General features: G+C 37.8%; 1 pseudogene; it reads right to left on the bottom strand.

The window, feature by feature from the left end:
- Positions 1–1,002: 1,002 nt before the first annotated feature.
- On the bottom strand, positions 1,003–5,603 carry LOC102251322 (annotated as a pseudogene).
- Positions 5,604–7,538: the final 1,935 nt, after the last annotated feature.

The raw sequence follows: 7,538 nt of genomic DNA, 5'->3' as shown, positions 1-7,538 counted from the left end.
TGGACCAAAAAATCATGGATCTCTTTTTAAGTTTTGACCAAACTGCACTAAATGGACTGTAGACTGTGTGTTCAGGAGAAAAGCTCTAGAAATGGGAAGTCAACCTAGTAGAATTCTCTTCTTTCCAAAGCATAATCCACTCAAGTTTTTTCTACTACTGGTAGTATTTTAATCCCGACACTAATGTAAAATATTTTGATAAATAAATAAATATAACATAAATATATTAAATTCAAATAAAATAAATGAATTTATGGTTACATCTATTGGTCCATTCATTAGTATTTCAAACTTCATTTTATTTGACTAGTAAAATGAGTCCTAGTTACAAGGCATATCTAATTATAAAAAAAAGACAAATTACAATGCAAGATATTAAAAGGTTTTGTATTCTCTTTTTTAAGGACTTTGGGGATTTTACTTGTACAACACTAATTATTAAAGAAATTGTGGCCACTAAAATAGAATTCTAACAAATTCAAAAGACATAACTTAGAAAGTATTACACAGAATAAAACAGTTGTACAACTGAGCTTTGAATGTGTTTCCTTTTTAGTCAGATTGTTAGCCATGACATGCATAAAAATGTTTTTGTTAAAATTATTAAATCTCTTAAGTAAATTTCATTTAATAAATGTCCAACCTATTTGCCACTTAACATTATCTTTAGCCTTATATTTATTTTTCCTGTTTTGTAAGTTCAGACATTCTTTTATTTTTTGAGAACAAAGGAATGTTTATTACAGCATTTATGGGCCTGTTTCCTCTATAAGTAAATCTGTATAGAGATGGGAAGTAGTAGTGATAGATACAGGAGGGAGGAAAGAATATTATTAAGGCTTTAGGTTCAGTACCTGTTTGAGGCTCAGCATCCTCTCATTTTCGAGTGCACTAAAGGCTGCTGGAATCTCCATTGGAGTGGGAACAAGGACCCCTCCTGCAGATCTCTCAGAATTGGGGAGGGGGCTCCATTGCAGGTCCAGCCTATGACCCAGGTCCAGCCTATGACCCAGGTCCAAAACTTCCAACTTTCTCTGACACCCCAGGGCTAACTTCAGGTTCTTGTCAAACAGCTCACACCTGATGGGCATTTCCAGGGAGTAGAATGGGTTCTTGAGGACAAAGTCTTAGTAAATCTCATAAATCTTTTGGAGAAGAAAATCTATCGCGCTTGCCTAGGGTCTGCCAGCACCACAAACCTGATCCCTATCTGTCTAGAGAAGCAGTGCAGTTTGAATGTGTCTGTCTCCAGCATCTCAATGCCTTAGCTGCCCTGTTTGGGAGAAAGCTGGGAGCCGTTTTTCAAACAGCGAGTGGAACATGGAGGCCAGATGAGCTTTTCATTGGAGGTGAGGTGGGCTTGGCCTAATGCAATGGACACTGGGTAGTTGGCAGGGCTACCCATGTACTCCAGCACTTCTTTCTTACCAGCTGTGTACTTGCCATTAGGTCCATGCCATTGGTTGCCAGTACTGCATGGCCCACTGCAAAAATCAGGCGAGAAGAGTCAACAATGCCCCATCCTGGGGATACTGCCAAGGCCCTCCATAAAAACTATGATGTCACTTTATATATTGTGCCTTGTCATCTCATACTTCCACCTTCAAGAAAAAGGAAAATCATCAAAACGGGCACAGAGGGTAAACTCAATGCAATCTCAGGTTTTCTACATTGTTCTATTTCCATAATACTCTTACCCAAATCTGTAATTCTATTCTAAGCTAGACCAGAATCCACAGAGCACTCTTCTAACCCTGTAGTCACACACTCTGCCATCTCTCCACGCACTTGCACTGGAAATATATTTCACACAGACCCTGCTCAGAGTCCTCAGCTAGGGGATGTGAAGAAAGACATTACTGATTTGAGCATATGTATATGGACAAGTAAACATTAACACTGAGTGATACATGAGGTACAAAAAGTTGGTGGGGAGACATGTCATAGAACCTGGGTAGAATGAGTGATACTTGGACCACACCTAGGTCTCAAAGAACACAGAATAGTGAAAAGAAAAGCTTGGAATAAAGGGAACCCTCGTGCACTGCTGGTGGGAATGCAGACTGGTGCAGCCACTGTGGAAAACAGTATGGCATTTCCTCAAAAAATTAAATATGGAAATGCCATTTGACCCAGTGATCCCACTTCTAGGAATATATCCTAAGGAACCTGAAATACCAATCAGAAAGAATGTATGCACCCTTATGTTCATAGCAGCACAATTTACAATAGCTAAGATCTGGAAACAGCCCAAGTGCCCATCAGCAGATGGGAGATAAGAAGCTTGGTACATTTAAACCATGGAATATTATGCAGCTGTAAAAAAGGAGACAGCATGGAGGGGCCTGGAGGCTATTATGCTAAGTTAAATAAGCGAGGCAGAGAAAGACATGTATCACATAATCTCACTCATATGTGGAATCTAATGAACAAAATAAACTGTTGAACAAAATAGATCCAGAGATAAAGAAGCATGGAACAAACTGTCCCTAATCTCAGAGGGAAGGCAGGGTTAGGTGGGTAGGTGGGAAGAGATCAACCAAAGAACTTATATGCATACTAAGGGCCCAGTGCACAAATTCGTGTACCATGAAAGGAACTGTGGGTCATGAGGCTGTGACGGGCACGGAAGCTGGGCTCAGCCCATCCTCTGCACTCATGCTGGGCCCCTCCCACTGCAGCCCCTGTCCCTTGTCTGCCAGCAGTCCTGCTCCCGCCGCCACAGCTCCTACACACTGACAGTGCAGAGCGATTGGGGCCGACACCAGCGGCGGGTGCGAGCAGCGGCTGCCAGACCTGATCACCCCTCAGGAGCAGGGGGAGGGGCAGAAGCCCTCAGGGGTGATTAGGGCAAGTATCTGCTGCTCACACCCACTGACGGTGCTGAGCAATCAGGACCAGTGCCAGGCGCCAGCAGAGGGTGCAAGAAGGGCCAGCGCAGGCAGCAGGTGCGAGTGCCTGGCTGGACTGCAGCGCACAGTAGCAAAGAATTTCAGTAACCCCCAGAGGCTCATCCCGATGACAGCAACCAGAGCCCCGCCTTGGTCTGACACCCTGATCACCTGCTCCACCATCCTGCCATGGCCGTTGCCTGCCATGTTCCGTGCATGGCCCCTGGTGGTCAGCACATGTCATAGCAACTGGTTGTTTGGTTGTTTGGTTGTTCAGTTGTTCCGCTGTTTGGTCTATTTGCATATTAGGGTTTTATAGATAGATAGATAGATAGATAGATAGATAGATAGATAGATAGATAGATAGAGATATGCATAACCCATGGACACAGACAATAGGGTGGTAAAGGCAGGGGGTGAGGGAGGGCTAGAAGGGGACATATGTAATACTTTCAACAATAAAGATTAAAATATGTAAAATAAATAAATAAATAGGAAACAAGTTTTCAGTTGGGGGAGTTCAGCCTAAGCAAAAGCAGAGAGTAGAAAAAGAAAGATGTGTTTAGGGAAAACAAAATGAGTGGGTAAACCTGGCTGAGTGTAGAGGGCCGCAGAGGGAAGGAGAGGGCAATACTAATATGATTGATACATTAGATGAGGCTGGACTGTATATTTCACAAACATTTTGTCAGGAAATAAAAAGCAGTTCATAAATACAAAGAGGTAACTCCTACCATATTGACTATTTTAAAAGTTTCTATTTCTAAAAACTGGAAGATGTAGGAGTGATCCTATTGGAAAATGAATTTAAATTCTATCATCTCTGAGCAAACACCTTTGAATGACTAATCTGAACTCTGAGGTGACTTTGTGTGGGCTTCCCTGTTGATTGTCATTTTCAACGGAGTCAGTTCTGGAACACTGGGAATGTATTTCACAGTACAGCTCACACAGGATGCTTCACAAAATGTATCCAATCCATCAGAACCGCTTAAGATAACTCACAGAAATCAGTAAATGATGGGCAGGCAGGGATTTCCTAATAGGTATTTTTTTAAAATATTTTGACAATGTATGATGAAAAGATGAAAATATGGATGTCTCAAAAGTCACTTAAAGATAGCTCTTCAGACTTAAGATGACTCCAACTATGGGGCACAGAGCCAACAAAGCTGTAATTTGTTGTAACTTGAACTAAGGCACACACTATCAAGGGCATATAGAAATTTTAAAATAATCTAAAAAATAAGTTGCTTTTATGTCAATTTGCTATAACTTGAATATTCTTCCTAGAATATTCAGCATTAATATGAAAGATTTAGTAGATGCACCATTACTATCAAAAGAGAAGATAAAGTGTTCCTATTGAAAAAATTCAATGATTTAAGCCACTTAAATGAATATTTATTAAGCACCTGTGTTGTATGACTTACTGTTTTTGTTTTATAGATAAACAAAGATGGGCAATATATAGTTCCTGTACTCAATAAATTCACAGTCTAATGATGGGGACAGAATGCATAGCTTATTGTAAGATAAGCAAAATGAGGTAAGTGCCATAGAGGACACCTAAAATGTTATGGGATTACAAACAGTCGTAAAAGTAGTAGTAGTGTGACAGGCACCTCTCACAGACAGCAGGCTCAGTGCTAAACATTGTATGTACAGTAACTCATTTAATCTTATTAATAACTTTATACTATAAGCACTATTGTTATTTCAAAAAAATCTTTAAATGAAGAACCTGAGGCTCAGTAGGATGAAGTAACAAACTCCTACAACCAGAAAGCTCACACACTCAGAATTCCTGACTTTAAAATTTCCTCTTAAGTGCTGCACTATACTGCCTCCTAGGGGAAAGTTTCATGGAGATTATAACCTCACTTGACATGAGGTAAAGCTAAAGATAAGAAAGAGCATTCTCCAAAGTCACAAATATGAGAGATGACAGTACTTTCTCAGGAAATGTTAATAGTAAAATAGACTCAGAGTATCAAGTGTATGATCTTGAGCAAGAATATAATGTATATGTTTTATATACACTATAAAACATAAGACTAGGCTGGCAGAGCTTCAAGTCCCAGGAAAGAGGCTTGGACTTGACTATGTGCATTGAGTCTCCTTAATGGAAATAACAGCACTCAAATTATCTTTTTGATGATTTTAAATAAACCAGTATCTCCCTTTTGTTTAGATCTCATAACTACATTTCTTTATGGTAAATACAGTATTTCAAACTGTCTTAAAACAACCAGTCTTTTCAAATTTCCCCAGAATGGATTTGATAAACAGAAAGAAATGGACATAGCAAAGAAATCACCATATTATTCAATTAAGAATCCTCAACCAGTGATTTATATTGTGATATATTAAACATAATTTATTCTATGTCAAAAATCTTTGCCACAAGAAAAATTTAAATCCCCCCCTCAAAAAAAAACACCTGTCTCAATGCCCTTCACAGTAGCACAGTTCATCATTTGTTTGTGTGAATGTACAACTGATGTGCTTTTCCAATCCAATAAAATGTGTTCCTTCTTCCATATGTGGATGGTTGAACACATCAATCATTAACTTATCTGTAATTTTTTTGGCTTCAGATTTCTGTAAAAATTCCATCAGGAGCAGGTACCCTACCAAATTCTGGCAGCAATAATTTAATGAGGTTGGTGATGCTCCAAGTCCAGTGTTTGCTTTTCTTTGAGGAGTCATAACGAAAAGTAGAAATGTCATAGTTTTCTAGCCAATTGAGAACTAAACAGTCCTGTCCATTGCCTGGCTTATATCATTTTTAAGTATCTTACTTACTTTTCTGATCACTTTCCAGTTCTTTATAGGGCTCTTTCCTATCAGTCTGACTCTGAAAATCACTGAATCTGAATTATTTGTGACTTCTGAACTCATTTGGTCCAATTCCATCATTTTAGAGAAAAGCAATCTGGTGGATACAAAGATGAAATGATTGACCATAGACTCTCAGCTGGTTAGTGCTCACCTGGAATTTGAACCTGGGATCATGTTACACTTCTCTTTCTATACTCCTGCCCTTTTTGCAGCTCAGGTCGTGTTCTCTATCAAGCCTATTATGTCACAAAGGTTTGTTATTGAATATATGAATTAGGTAAACCAGAAAATAACTTATTTTGCTTCCAAGTTTTTAAAAAATTTCAAACTACAGCAAAGTTGTAAGAAGTATACAATGAAAATACATATACATTTCCCTTGGGATATTAATTCTTAATATTTTTCTATATTTTCTTCCTTCCTTCCCTTCACTTCTTTCCTTCCTTCTTTCTCCCTCTCTCCCTCCAACCCTCCCCCCTCTTTCTCTTTCTCTCTCTCTCTCTCTCTCTCTCTCTATATATATATATATATTAATACATATATAAGAACATACATACATACAGTTAATGTAAAAAACAAACATGTAGACATACACATATGTATTCATAAGTATGTATATATTACTTATTTTCTCTGACACTGATAAAATGTTTCAGACATCATGAAAATTCACTCCTAAGTACTTCATTATGCATTTCGACCTCCTTGTCCTTTGAAATTCTCCATTACCATAATATAATTATCACATGCAAGAAATTTAAATTGATACAATGTTGTTATCTAATATACAGTCTACTTTCAAAAACCAATTATATCTCAGAATCTATCTTATTATAGCTACTTATTTGCTTTCCTAATTCAGGATCCAGTCAAGGATCAAAATTGCTTGTTATCATTTCTCTTTAGTCCTCTTGGAAGTCATACAACTTAACAAATGGAGAATATTTTGAACATGGCTGTAGTCATGACATGTTAGGCTTTTTAGTCCATTGATAATATATTTTCATAAAGTTAATACAACAGAATGTGTACAATAAGTTGTGTTCTTTTAATGTTGCATTAAACATCAAGTGGTTAATTAATAGCATTTTGTTAAACTGTGTGATTCCAATTACCAATTAGCACAGCATTGAATTAACACCAAGAATTACTGACTTCTTTTTAGGGAATACAAACACAAACACTTTGACATCTTCTGAAGTATTCACCATGGGTAATTAATTATCTCTCACCAGTGTTATGTTGACCTGTATTTAGTCTACCTGAATTACATTCACTTAAATCTGATGACTTGAAGTTTTGGTAAAAGTAGCACCTGATATTACTTGTAACTTCATTCCAATACCATGTTTGTTACTTTGGATAACCCTGCTTGCCAGTGTTTACTAGGAGAACCCAGCGCCATTTTGCCAAAAGGAAGTTAATCCAAAAAAAGAAGACATCCTTGAGAGCTTTGGTGTTTATCTTGCATCACACTAATCTCTTGCCAAGATGGCTGTCTCTCCTGCAGGCTGCTTACCATTGTACATTCCAGGTGTCAGGCTGACTCCTCTTCAATGCTGGCACATTTCTCTTGATCTCAGAAATTGATCAAGGTTTCCACAAACGATAAGAAATGCATTTTTTTCAGAGTTATTTTTCTCTTTTAATAAAGGCTGGAACTCTAAAAAAGACTCATTTGTCAATAAATTATGACTTTATGCTTTGACCAAAAAATTACCATACTTGGAATGCTTTTTCTTAAGGTTTCTAAGTAAAAATTGCCAGTAAATTGATTTTCTTTCTTGTTTCCATTCTCTTACT

This window comes from Myotis brandtii, unplaced genomic scaffold (genome assembly GCF_000412655.1).
Source record: "Myotis brandtii unplaced genomic scaffold, ASM41265v1 scaffold31, whole genome shotgun sequence".
NCBI classification, from domain to species: Eukaryota; Metazoa; Chordata; class Mammalia; order Chiroptera; family Vespertilionidae; genus Myotis; species Myotis brandtii.
The sequence above is the reverse complement of the archived record's forward strand: the minus strand, read 5'-3'. Positions and strand labels throughout refer to the sequence as shown.